The 13273-nt window shown below is 39.4% G+C and overlaps 1 protein-coding gene across 1 annotated transcript in view; it reads left to right on the top strand.

Moving 5' to 3' along the window:
* Window positions 1-13273, top strand: part of UVRAG (UV radiation resistance associated) — a 416256-nt gene that overhangs the window by 93294 nt on the left and 309689 nt on the right. The gene's annotated exons all lie outside the window — the stretch shown is intronic.

The following is a 13273-nucleotide window of genomic DNA, read 5'->3' as shown; positions in this document are numbered from 1 at the left end:
ATTTGACATAATCAAAATTATCCATTTTGCATTTTGTAATGCTCTCTGTCTCTTGCTGGGTCATGAATTCTTTACTTTTCCATAAATCTGGTAAGTAAACTATTCCTTGCTTTCCCAAATTACTTATAGTATCAGCTTTTACTCCTAAATCATGAACCCATTTTGACTTTTTTTAATTTTTCCTCCATCTCTGTCATTTGAATTTGAAAATCATTTTTAAAATCATCTATAATTTCTTTTTGGGCTGGTGACCATTTGACATTACTCTTTGGGGGTTTTCTTTACTTCGGTATCCTCCTCTGAAGATGAACCTTGGTCATCTGTATTCTCATATTAGCTTTCAGTGGTTGGATTCTTTCTTCTTTGCCTGTGCATTTTTTTGTAGTAATAGCTTGATTTTTGTAATCACCTTTAACCCTGGGTTGTGGGAAATAGTGCCTCTTGCCCCCGATCTTCAGTTCTCCCCTCTAGCCTGGAACCAAAGCCAAACTTCCACCCTCCTGTAAGTGCCCACAGCCAGGGGCTTTCTGCCCCACTGCTTCTGCACTCACTGGGCATGTACTGGTTCCTTCTTGCCTCTGCTGCTCTTCTCAGCACAGCTGGATCTGTGGCTGGGGCTGCTTCTCAGACCAGCTAACCCCAGAATTAGCTGTTTGTTTAAGCTCCTTGCTGCTTTTCTTTAAAATGGAACATAGCCTGGAAGTGTTTCCTCTTCCCAGGGACCAAACTGGGTCCTGGGATTTTTTCTTCCAATCTTCTCAAATTGTCGCAGGAAGACTCTGGTTGTGCCCCTATTCTTCTTTATCTCCACCTACACTCTGTTCGACCTAAGGTGCTATTTTAACTCTTTTGTGGGAGAAAATCTTGAGAGCTTGGAATTTTCTGACCTACTCTGCCATCTTCCCAGAATCCTGTCCCTTTAATTTTTTAATAGTATTTTTCCCCCCAATTATGTGTCAAGGCAATTTTCAGCATTCATTTTTATAAGATTTTGAGTTCCAAATTTTTCTCCTTCCTCTCCCCTCTTCATAAAATGGTAGGCAATTTGATATAGGTTATGCATATGCTGTCACGTGTAACATATTTCCATATTATTCACAGTTGTGAAAGAAGAAACAGATCAAAAGAGAAAAACATAAAAAAAGGATGAAGTGAAAAAAAGTATGCTTCAATCTGCATTCACAGTCCATCAGTTCTTTATCTGGATAGCATTTTCCCTTGTGAATTCTTTGTACATAGCTTAGTGAGGCTGGTTGACCTTGCACAGCCCTCCCTCACTCAAATCAAAGTCAACTGCAAGTCATGTCATCATTTCCCTGATGTCATGGTCCACTTTGAGAATAAAGGACTGTTTCAACAATCCAGCAAGCAGCTGTTGTGGGGGTGAAAGACCAACACAAGCCCAACAACAAGCATGCTACCAGCATGCCGCAAAGGCCCAGGTTCTTTTGATCTGCTTTACTAAAGAAAGCAACATTGAGGGGTTGACAAGTTTTCTTTAATTCAGCATACAAATACCATTCACTTAGTTCAGGGGAAAAAGCCAGCACCCAGAACTCAGAGCAAAATACAAAGTACAAACATCAACAGACAGACCTTGTCTGATTCAAATCCCAACACATAGTTACCAGAGTTTAACAAAGTCCCAGCATCTGGGTTTACAAGCTGGAGGGCTCTTAGCTACAGCTGCCCTGAGTCTCTGCAACAGCTCCACCAAGAGTGAAAGTCCTGTGCAAACGGCTCTGTCTTCTCTTCTTATACCATTTCAGACGTCATCAAACGTCATCTCAATGACCAGAACTTAGGCTCCAATGATTGGCTCTTGAGTTAGCATCTCCCCTTAGTACCCTGGGAGCTTCACACCCACATAGGCTTAACACCTAATAGGGGTTTGGGCCTGGGGCTTTGCACCTAGTAAGACTCAATGAAATACACTGAATTAATCAAAGGAAACAAAAGCCAAACTCTTCAAGGGCACTTGGTTGAACTGAGTGCTAAGAGCCCATTTTGCTTACCAACACAAGGACAAACACAATCTGAGAGTAGCCTCTCCCCTCTCCCTCCGTCCCCCCCCCCCCCCCCGTCCCCTTTTTCCCCTCCCCCCTTTATCCACCTCCCTCTTTCTCTCCCCCTCCCCACTGCCCTTTCCCTCTGCCTCATCCTCTTTCCTTCATCCTTTCTGTGCTCTTTTGGGATGGCTAAAGGCTGCCTCCTTAACTTCAGATTTACTGCCTAGATGTCTTTCTCAAGAACTAAGCCTTAAATCCATTTCACTCTGGAGCTCATAGATTGGACAATAGGTCCCAGTCCTCCTAGCCCAGAGTGAATGTAAATACTAAATAATAAGTGTCTCTCTTTTAGCCAGGAACCCTGAGGGTCTTCCCCTCTCAGTTTGATTTTTTTGTTGTTTTTGAGTTTTGATTAAAGGGGCCATCCCTTGGTTAACTTCTTAAAGAGGCCTATTCACTGAATGGGTGGTACCTCACTCAAAGTGAGAACCTGAAAAGACCTTAGTCTAAAAGGGCCAGTGTTTCCCAGTGCATCCTGGGCCATCTCCAGTTGTCCTGGTGAATATGAGGCTACTGGACTCAGATGGCTCTGGAGGAGAGAGTGAGGCTGGTAACCTTGAACAGCCCTCCCTCACTCAAATCAAAGTCAACTGCAAATCATGATGTCATGGTCCTCTTCAAGAATGAAGTACAAACACAAGATCATTGTGTTTCTGAGAGCTGAGTCATTTCTGGTCGATCATCACACAATGTTGCTGATTTTCACTTTGCATCAGGTTGTATACAAGTCTTTCCAGGTTTTTCTGAAATCTGCCTGTTAATCATTTCTTATTGAACAATAGTATTCCATTACATTCATATATTACAGCTTTTCAGCTATTCCCCAGTTGGTGGGCATCCCCATAATTTCCTCAGTTTACAATATTTTGCCCCATGAGAGGGCTGCTATTAATGTTTTTGCACATGTAAGTCCTGTTTCTTTTTTTAATGTTCTCTTTAGGATACAAACTTATTAGTGGTATTGCTGGATCAAAGAGATGCACAATTTAGTTGCCTTTTGGGCATAGTTCCAAATAATCTGTAGAATGCTTGGATCAGTTCACAACTCTATCAACAATGCATTAGTGTCCCAATTTTCCCATACCCTCTCCAACATTTATCATTTTCCTTTTTTTATATTGGCCAATCTGTTGGGTGTGAGGTGGTACTTCAGAGTTGTTTTAATTTACATTTCTCTAATCTTTTTTTTTTTTAAATTCATATCTGAAAGCCAACTTTATTTACAGTGGGGAACACTAAAACCTTTCCCAGTAGGTAGAGGAGTAAAGATAGGGTGATCTTTTCTTTTTTTTTATCAATTTTAATTTAATTTATTTAATATGTTTAGTTTTCAGCATTGATTTTCACAAGAGTTTGAATTACAAATTTTCTCCCCATTTCAACCCTCCCCCCACTCCAAGATGGCATATATTCTGGTTGCCCCGTTCCCCAGTCAGCCCTCCCTTCTGTCATCCCACTCCCCTCCCATCCCTTTTTCCCTTCCTTTCTTGTAGGGCAAGATAAATTTCTATGCCCCATTGCCTGTGTATCTTATTTTCTAGTTGCATGCAGAAACTTTTTTTTGTTGTTTTTGAACATCTGTTTTTAAAACTTTTAGTTCCAAATTCTCTCCCCTCTTCCCTTCCCACCCACCCTCCCTAAGAAGGCAAGCAATTCAACATAGGCTACATGCGTATCATTATGTAAAACCCTTCCACAATACTCATGTTGTGAAAGACTATGTTTTACTCCTTCCTAACCTATCCCCCTTTATTGAATTTTCTCCCTTGACCCTGTCCCTTTTCGAAAGTGTTTGTTTTTGATTACCTCCTCCCCCGTCTGCCCTCCCTTCTATCATCCCCCCCCTTTTTTATCTTCTTCCTCCTTCTTTCCTGTGGGGTAGGATACCCAATTGAGTATGTATGGTATTCCCTCCTCAGGTCAAATCTGATGACAGCAAGATTCACTCATTCCCCCCACCTGCCTTCTCTTCCCTTCCTACAGAACTGCTTTTTCTTGCCACTTTTATGCGAGATAATTTACCCCATTCTATCTCTCCCTTTCTCCCTCTCTCAATATATTCCTTTCTTATCCTTTAGTTTGATTTTATTTCTTTTAGATATCATCCCTTCATATTCACCTCACCCTGTGCCCTCCCTCTCTCTCTCTCTCTCTCTCTCTCTCTCTCTCTCTCTCTCTCTCTCTCTCTATATATATATATATATATATATATATATATATATATATATATATACATACATACATACACATGTATATATATACACACACATATATATATACATATACATATGCATATTCCATTCAGCTACTCTAATATTGAGGTCTCATGAATCATATACATCTTCTTTCCATGTAGGAATGTAAACAAAACAGTTCGACTTTAGTAAGTCCCTTGCAATTTCTTTTTCTTGATTACTTTTTCATGCTTGTCTTGATTCTTGTCTTTGAAAGTCAGATTTTCTATTCAGCTCTGGTCTTTTCATTGAGAAAGCTTGAAAGACCTCTATTGTATTGAAAGTCCATATTTTGCCTTGGAGCATGATCCTCAGTTTTGCTGGGTAGGTGATTCTTGGTTTTAATCCTAGCTCCACTGACCTCCAGAATATTGTATTCTAAGCCCTTTGATCTCTTAATGTAGAAGCTGCTAGATCTTGTATTATTCTGATTGTGTTTCCACAATATTCAAATTGTTTCTTTCTGGCTGCTTGCAGTATTTTCTCCTTGACCTGGGAGCTCTGGAATTTGGTGACAATATTCCTAGGAGATATCTTTTTGGGATCTATTTGAGGAGGCAATCTGTGGATTCTTTCAATTTCTATTTTGCCCTGTGGCTCTAGAATATCAGGGCAGTTTTCCTTGATAATTTCTTGAAAGATGATATCTAGGTTCTTTTTTTGATCATGGCTTTCAGGTAGTCCAATTATTTTTAAATTGTCTCTCCTGGATCTATTTTCCAGGTCAGTGGTTTTTCTAATGAGATATTTGACACTGTCTTCCACTTTTCATTCATTTGGTTCTGTTTTATAATACCTTGATTTCTCATCAAGTCACTAGCTTCCACTTGCTCCAATCTAATTTTTAAGCTAGTATTTTCTTCAGTGGTCTTTTGGGCCTCCTTTTCCATTTGGCTCATTCTGCCTTTCAAGGCTTTCTTTTCCTCATTGGCTTTTTGGAGCTCTTTTGCCATTTGACTTAGTCTATTTTTCAAGGTGTTGTTTTCTTCAGCATTTTTGGGGGGTTTCCTTTAGCAAGTCATTGACTTGTTTTTCATGGTTTTCTCACATCCTTCTCATTTCTCTTCCCAATTTTTCCTCTACTTCTCTAACTTGCTTTTCCAAATCCTTTTTGAGCTCTTCCATGGCCTGAGACCAGTTCGTGTTTTTCTTGGAGGCTTTTGTTGTAGGCTCTTTGACTTTGTTGACTTCTTCTGGCTGTGTGTTTTGGTCTTCTTTGTCACCAAAGAAAGATTCCAAAATCTGAGACTGAATCTGGGTGCGTTTTTGCTGCCTGGCCGTGTTCCCAGCCATCTTACTTGACCCTTGAGTTTTTTGTCAGGGTATGACTGCTTGTAGAGTAAAGAGTACTATGTTCCAAGGTTGCAGGGATGCGCTGTTGTTTTCAGAGCTATTACAGCCAGCTCTGTCACACCAGCACTCCTCCTTCCCCAATAACCCCCAACCTGGACTGGACTCAGATCTTCAGCAGGCCCTGCTCTGCACTCCTGCTCTGATATTTCACTTAATTCCTCCCACCAGGTGGGCCTGGGGCAGGAAGTGACTGCAGTTGTAGTTCTGTAGCTGCCCCACCTCCGCTGCACCCCAGGGCGGTGGCTGAACCAGGAACTTCTTCTTTCACTCTGTCCCCCGCAGCTTTTCCCACTAACCTTCTCTGTTGTCTTTGGTGTTTGTGGGTTGAGAAGTCTGGTAACTGCCACAGTTCACTGATTCAGGGCGCTAGGGCCTGCTCCACCTGGCTCCTGGTCTGGTTGGTCCTGCCGATGCCCGCACTGGGCTCTGCTCCACTCCCAGCTCCATGCGGGATAGACCTCACCCAGCGACCATCCATGCTGTCCTGGGCTGGAGCCCTGCTTTCCTCCACTGTTTCGTGGGTTCTGCAGTTCTTCTCTGTTGTCTTTGGTGTTTGTGGGTTGAGAAGTCTGGCAACTGCCACAGCTCACTGATTTAGGGCGCTAGGGCCCACTCTGCCAAGCCAATGCTGGGCTCTGCTCCACTCTGCTCCCAGCTCCATGCACAATAGAGCTCACCCAGCAACCATCCAGGATGTCGTGGGCTGGAGTCCTGCTGCCCTCTGCTATTTTGTGGGTTCTACAGTTCTAGAATTGGTTCAGAGCCATTTTTTTTATAGGTTTTTGGAGGGACTTCGCAGGGCGCTCATGCTAGTCCTTGCTTTCCAGCTGCCATTGTGATCACATTTCTCTGATCTAAAGTGATTTAGAGCACTTCTTCTTATGCCTGTAAATAGCTTTGGTTTCTTCATCTGAAAACTGTCTGAATATTTGACCATTTATCATTGGGGAAATGGCTTGTATTCTGCATGGTTGACTTAGTTCTCTATATATTTGAGAAATGAGGCCTTTATCAGAAACACTTGCTATAAAGATTGTTTCCCAACTTTCTACTTTCCTTGTAATCTTGGTTGCATTGTTTTTGTTTGTGCAAATGCCTTTTAATTTAATAGAATCAAAAGTATATATTTTACCTTGTGTAATGCTCTCTATCTTTTGTTTGGTCATAAACCTGGAACTCACTTAACTTCTCTAAGAATTTGGATGCTATACCACTTAAAATGGTGCATATATGTTTAGTATTGATGTTACTCCATTGTCTAAGGTACCTTTTAGCAGGATATATTTTCCTGCTTTATCAGTTTTAATTAGGTTTATTTTTCCTTTTGCTTTCTCTGAGACCAGGATTGCTACCCCTGCCTTTTTTTTTTTTTAACATCAGCTGAAGCATAATAGATTCTGCTCCAGCCCTTTACTTTTACTGTGTGTGTATCTCTGCTTCAAGAGTGTTTCGATCCACTCTGCTATCCATTTCTTTTTTTCTGGGAGATTTCATCTCATTCATATTCACAATTGTGATTACTGTCTGTGTATTTTCCTTCATCCTATTTTCTTCCTGTTTGTACTCTTTCTTCTTTTACCCTTTCCCATCTTGACAGTGTTTTGTTTTTGTCTACTACCTCCCCTGATCTCCCATCCCTTATTTCAGTCTCTCTCCCCTCCCCCTATATTTAATCTTGTCCCTTCCTACTTTCCTGTTAGGTGAGACAGATTTCTATAGTCAGCTGATTGTGTATATTATTCCCTCCTTGAGCCAATGCTGATGAGAGTAAGGTTCAAGTGATGCCCATTGCCAACTCTCCCATCTTTCCCTCCACTTTAATAGGTTTTTCTTGCCTCTTCATATGAAATAATTTACCCTATTCTACCTCTCTCTTCTGTGCCCAGTGTACTTCTTTCTTATCCCTTATTTTTTATGTCATTCCCTCAAATTCACCTTATACCTGTACTCTCTGTCTATGTATATTTCTTCTAGCTATTTAGTGGTTGTTTGTGTGTGTGCAGCACAACTATTATTGGTACAGTTTTTAAGAATCACAAATTTGGTCTTACCATGTAGGGATATAAACAGTTCAACTCCATCAATTCCCCTATGTTTTTGTTTCCCTTTTTAGGCTTCTCTTGGGTCTTGATATTTGTTCAATTCTGGCTTTCTCCTTATGAAAGCTTGAAATCCTTCTATTTCATTGAATGACCATTTTTTTCCCCTTGGAGTATTATGCTTACTTTCACCGGGTAGGTGATTCTTGGTTGTAGTCCTAATTCCTTTGCCTTCCAGAATAGCATCTTCCATAATGTTTGATTCTTTAATGTTGCAGTGGCTAAGTCCTATGTAATCCTGATTGTGGCTCCCTGATATTTGAATTGTTTTTTTTCTGGCCACTTGCAGTATTTTTTTTCCTTGACCTGATAGTTCTGTAATTTGGCTGTAATGTTCTTTTGAGTTTTTTACTTTGGGATCTCTTTCTTGAGGTGATTGGTAGATTCTTTCAATGCCTATTTTGCCCTCTGGTTCTAGGCCATCATGGCAATTTTCCTTGATAACTTCTTGAAAGATGTTGTGAAGGTCTTCTTTTTGATTATGGCTTTCAGGTAGTCCAGTGATTCTGACATTGTCTTTCCTGGATCTATTTTCCAGATCAGTTGTTTTTCCAGTGAGGTATTTTACATTTTCTTCTGTTTTTTCATTCTTTTGATCATGTTACTTCCCTTCTCATGTTTTAGGAGAGCAGTCAAACTGGCCTTTTGTCACCCATAACCCTCTGATTTCTGTTTCCTCGCCTTTGCCCTTGGCTGCCCCCATGCCTAGAATGCACTCCCTCTCACTTCTACCTTACAGAATCCCTTATTTCCTCTGTAAGCAGCTTAAGCACTATCTTTTACATGAAACTTTGCTGTTGTCCTCTCCCCATTTGTAGTGTCTACACTTAGTTACTACCTTGCATTTAAATGTGTTGTATTTAATTTCTTTATATTTATTCAATATGCGATTAAAGATCTACAAGGAATCCATCTTCAACCTGGACTTAGCACTGGGTTTTCTCCATAACAGTGACAAATACCTTTGGCAAGCCTGCCTCTCTCTGTTATATATTTCATCTGTTTATTTTTTAGGGGTATTAAACAGGATTATTTCTGTTACCTAACGTCTTCCAAGGCATCCTAAGTGATGTTGGTTATATAGTGAGACATCTCGTAGAAGATCCTATAAGGCAGTGATTTGTTCTCCTGAGTCCATTCCTTTTTTTGTTGTTAGGGTTAAGGACTAGTTCTGTGATTTCATTGATACTGGCTATACTTGCTGAAGAATTTTCTTTGCTAGTGCAAGGCAATACTTTTCCTGAAATTTGTAGTTTTAGAAAATTGCCAAGAGCACTGAGAGTTTATGAGATGTTCAGGATCACACAGCTAGTATATAATCTAGTGAATCCAGGTTTCCCTTTTTCCAGGGCCAGTTGTCTATGTATTGCGCTATGCTGCCTCTTTTGTAATTTATAAACATTAAGCATAATAGGATCTTACATTCTTTACATTGTTCAGTCAGCTGTGTGATGATGTAGATATGGTCCAGTGTTAAATGGCATTTGCAAAAGCCTGTTTGTCCTCTGTTAGTAGCCTCATTAAGAATGCCTTCTAGTAACCTCATTGACTGTGACGGCAATTCATGTATAAATGATATTCATACCATTTTTTTTGTAGAGATGAGAAAATAGATCTAGAGGTCAGTAGTTGTTAATATTGTTTTAGTCACTTCTTTTTTTGGATATTAGCAGTTTGAGATCTTTCCATGCCTTTGAGATCCTCTCATCCTGTAGTTTCCTTGTATGTTGTTCCCTCAATGCCCTTCTAATTGTATTGCTACCAGCGAAATTTCTTCTTTATATAGGTGATCCAATCTGGCTACCTTTCCTATCTTTTTTTCTCTTTAGTGCCATTTCTACTTTGTTATCACCTTAGGAATTGTGACATAGGGGTCCAGGTATGGTGGTTCCAGCGTTCTTGATGGAGAAAATTTGTTGTAGTAGTTCTTACAAATCTATTCTATTTTTCTTCTTTTTATAGTCCTTTTTCTGTCTTAATCCTTGAACGACCTTGGGATGACTTTGTTTATCTTGCCAGACTTTCCTGAGATGTTTCATTGTGGATTGTGAGATTTTCCAAATAATCCTGTTGTGGATAACATTGATTTCATCAAGCCCCAAGACATTTCAGATCCTCCTGGAAAAAATCTGTAATCATTCAGTGGGAGTTTGTCTTGTCTGTCCACACCAGAAAGACCAAATGGATGAAGAATGTTTTCAGCATTCATCTGAATAGATATCCTGTAGAGCTTATCTAACAGTCTGTGTATTTAAGATGTAATACAGAGGGTGAGTTGGGGCTAGAGTTGAAGGAGGAGGAGAATGGACTACCTTACTTTCAGAAAATTGCAAAGCACTTTTACTGACCCTCAAGCTTCCCATAATAGCACATGCCCAACTTTCAATAAAAAAAATTTGACACTGTTGCTATATGGCAGAGAGGGCAGTGGAAAGGTAAATGATGAGTGTGAGAAGGCTGCATCATATAACCAGAGGAACTCTGAAGAATAGGAGTAAAGGATGCTATCAGTATGACAGAAAGAAGGTGGACTAGTTATGTGGGAAAAGTGATGTGGATAGCCAGAGTGCTTCCCTGGTCTTCCTTAAATGTCAGGGGAACTTTAGGAAGGCCTCTAACATGTGGTCTGGAACTCCTGTGGTGAATTTCTAGGTGGTCATAAAAAGATTCACATAGGATGGGAAGGTATGGATGGGTTGTAATCTTCGTTACTGGAAGGAGATCCTGAATTCATGAGATCATAGATCCAATTGAATAAATTTACATAAGTACAGTAGAATGTGAGCTCTGTTCTTCATGGAATAAGGATTGCTTCATTTTTGTATTTGTATTCCCAGTATATAGCACATTGTCTAGCATGTAGTAGGTGCCTAATAAATGCATATTGATTTGAAACAGATTAGAAGAAAGCAAGGCAGTGGGGCTGGGGGAAACTAGAGTCAGCACTAGAAGTAGGAAAGGTAACCAGTTACCTGTGGTGTCATGAGATACCTTTTAATATTAACTTTGTAAATGTACATATTTTAAAATGCTAAACTTTGTAACCATCGACGACAACAAAGAATAGAAAATGCATGAAACTAAATTTTGTTTTTGTTTTTTCATGTTGTTGAGTTGTTTCAGTCATGTCTGACTCTGGGGGTTTTCTTGGCAGAGGTACTGGAGTGGTTTGCCATTTCCTTCTCCAGTTTTTCATAGTTATCATTTTTTAGAACTAGGGATTGGATTTATGATTTTGTTGGTATACGGATGAGGAAACTCCCTCTATCAATATAGGTCAGCAGTTGTCATTGTTTTGCCAGAATAATTTTCCATTAGATATACATGCCAGTTTTTTTTTCAACCATTACTCAGTCATTAAACACATGGGTTATTTCTGTTTTTTTAAATGATCATAATGTGGCCATGAATATTCTTGTCTAGATTGGTCTGTCTTTAGTATATCATTCTAGCAGTAGGATGACTTGATCAAAGGGTGCAGTTGTAGTTATATAGGTCTTACTCTATAATAGGGCATATTTAATGCCTGAGAATTCTGCTCTCCTTAGCAAAACAAATGGCACATATTTTATGATTTTTCATGTTTCGTGTGAAGACTTTGAAACTCCATTGGACAGTGCACAGAAGGCATAATTTTCCATTCTTGCCTAGGGTAGACAAGTGCCTTGGCCTGACTCTGGGGAATGATGCTTTAAGTAGACCTTGATAGCAATTTAAAAAATGATGTCTGAGAGGTGGTGGATTCAAGATACAGAATGAGACCTGTGTTTTGGACATGGCCAATTTGGGAATTTGCTTTGCTTGACTTTTGTCATTATTTTTCTTCTTACCTTTCCCCTTCCCTCTCCCTTTCTTCTCCATCTCCTCTTTCTTTTCCTCCTCCTTCTAAGCACTTGTTAATTGGGAAAGAAAATGAATAAAATAGAATCGATGTCTTACTGGAATGAAACAGATGTAATACAACCTGAAAAAGCCTAGTAGTGGAGACCCTCTAGGGATATTTGTAAGGTTATTTATGTTTATGTACATAGTTCAGTAGCCAATGAAACTATTATAGCTTAGTAGAATAATGAATGTTACAGTTATGACTGAAAAAGTTAAAGATCATGAAGCAGCCTTGGAAATGATACACCCCCTCATTTTGCATGGGAGGAAATAGGAACTTAGAAAAATAAAGTGGCTACCACACCAGTGGTAAGGCTGATATTCAAACCAGTTTTTCTTTCCATTATACCACAGTTGTTCATAATGTTGACTCTGTAACCAAAAACAGGTTACATTGTGTTTAGCATTCTTTATTAAGGCAGGTATACATTTTGTTAGTCATCACGGAGTATTAGAAAGTATACTGGAAACTGGAAACTCAAGAAGCCCAGGTTTGAGTTCTTGTTCCATCATTATTCATTCATTCAGTAAACATCTATTGAGTCCCCACTGTGTGCCAGGGACTGTGTTAAGTGCTGGGGATTCAAAAAGAGGCAAAAGATAGTTTCTGCCCTCAAGAAGCATATAATCTAATTGGGGAGATAACATATAAGCAAATATATACAAAGCAAGCTATAAAAGGATAAATAGGGCATAATTGAAAGAAAACACTGGAATTGAGAGGGGTTGGGGAAGATTTCTAGTAAAAGAAGGGATTTTAATTGGGACTTAAAGGAAGCCAGGGAGGTCAGTAGACAGTGGGGGAGGGAGAGTGTTCCAGGCATGAGAGACAGCTAGAGAAAATGCACAGAGCCAGGAGAGTGTAACCTTGGGCAAGTAGCTTTACCTTTCCTTCGCCTTTTCCTTTATCTGTAACATGGAACTGATAATGGTTATTTGATATGTCCCACAGGTTTTTGTAAGAAAAGTACTAGAGAAATGAGAGCTAGTTTAAAAAATATTTTTATTTAAAGCTTTGAGTTGCAAATTCTGTCTCTTCCTCTTCCCCTCCCCCTCCCCTGAGATGGTAATCAATCAGAGGTAGGTTATACATGGGTGATTATGTAAAACATTTATGTATTTGTCATTTTGTACAAGAAGACTCAAATAAAATAAAAAAAATAAAGGAAAGAAAGTGAAAAGTAGCATCCTTCAGTCTGTATTCAAACCACCTCAGTTCTTTCTCTGGAGGCAGATAGTATGCTTCATCATTAGTACTTTGGAATTGTCTTGGATCATTGTATTGCTGAGAATAGTGAAGTCATTCGCTGTTCTTCATAGAACAATATTGCTGTTTTTGTGTGGAATGTTCTCCTGATTCTGTTCACGTACATCAGTTCATGTAAGTCTTTCCAGGTTTTCTGAAATCATTCTTCTTGTCATTTCTAGGGCTATTATTTTTAGAAAGGTTTTTGTTAAATACAGTTTAAGCAAAAAGTTTTAGTAATTTTAAAAGGGTAAATTTTAGTTATCTGGATAATTCACTTACTGGAAGCATTTCATTCCCTGATGATTATAGCTATATGAGGTGTTGTACATTTTTGATGATGATTTTCATGAGTAGTATCATTGTAATCTCTTGGGTGTCAATTGG

The sequence above is a fragment of the Trichosurus vulpecula genome, chromosome 2 (assembly GCF_011100635.1).
Source record: "Trichosurus vulpecula isolate mTriVul1 chromosome 2, mTriVul1.pri, whole genome shotgun sequence".
NCBI lineage: Eukaryota > Metazoa > Chordata > Mammalia > Diprotodontia > Phalangeridae > Trichosurus > Trichosurus vulpecula.
Note: the sequence above shows the minus strand (reverse complement) of the source record. Positions and strands in the feature narration are given on the sequence as shown.